This window comes from Bison bison, unplaced genomic scaffold (genome assembly GCF_000754665.1).
Source record: "Bison bison bison isolate TAMUID 2011002044 unplaced genomic scaffold, Bison_UMD1.0 scf7180017853685, whole genome shotgun sequence".
Lineage (NCBI taxonomy): Eukaryota > Metazoa > Chordata > Mammalia > Artiodactyla > Bovidae > Bison > Bison bison.
In genome coordinates, this window is record NW_011484258.1 from 9,239 (window position 1) to 9,616 (window position 378).

A 378-nucleotide genomic window follows, 5' to 3' on the forward strand; every position below is an offset into this window, starting at 1 on the left:
TAGTGTAAAGTTCCTATGAATTTTGATGTTTGTTTTATTTTGTATATTATGATTTTCTTTAAGGCCAGCCAGCTGGTTTCAAAATACCCCTTTTTTTCAGAAACAAGCCCTTCTAATATTTAGTTTCAATAAGGTGATTTTGGAGCATTTAATTGGGCAGAAACAGAGCCTACACGTCTTGCCAGTTTTTGTGCATGAACTATTTGCAAATCGGACCCAGGCCCTCGGCAGTGAGAGCATGGAGTCCTAACCACTGGACAGCCAGGGAATTCCACAAAACAGGCAATTTTGGAAGTAAAACGGCAAAGATTTAACCATAGACTGAAGTGTATCTGAGGTGGGCAGGCAGGGCTTCAGTTCAGGTAAGCCTCAAAAAGG

The 378-nt window shown here is 41.0% G+C and overlaps 1 protein-coding gene across 1 annotated transcript in view; it reads left to right on the top strand.

Moving 5' to 3' along the window:
- RGN (regucalcin) overlaps positions 1-378 on the top strand; it is a gene marked incomplete at its 5' end in the record, with an annotated part of 9,934 nt that overhangs the window by 7,820 nt on the left and 1,736 nt on the right. The gene's annotated exons all lie outside the window — the stretch shown is intronic.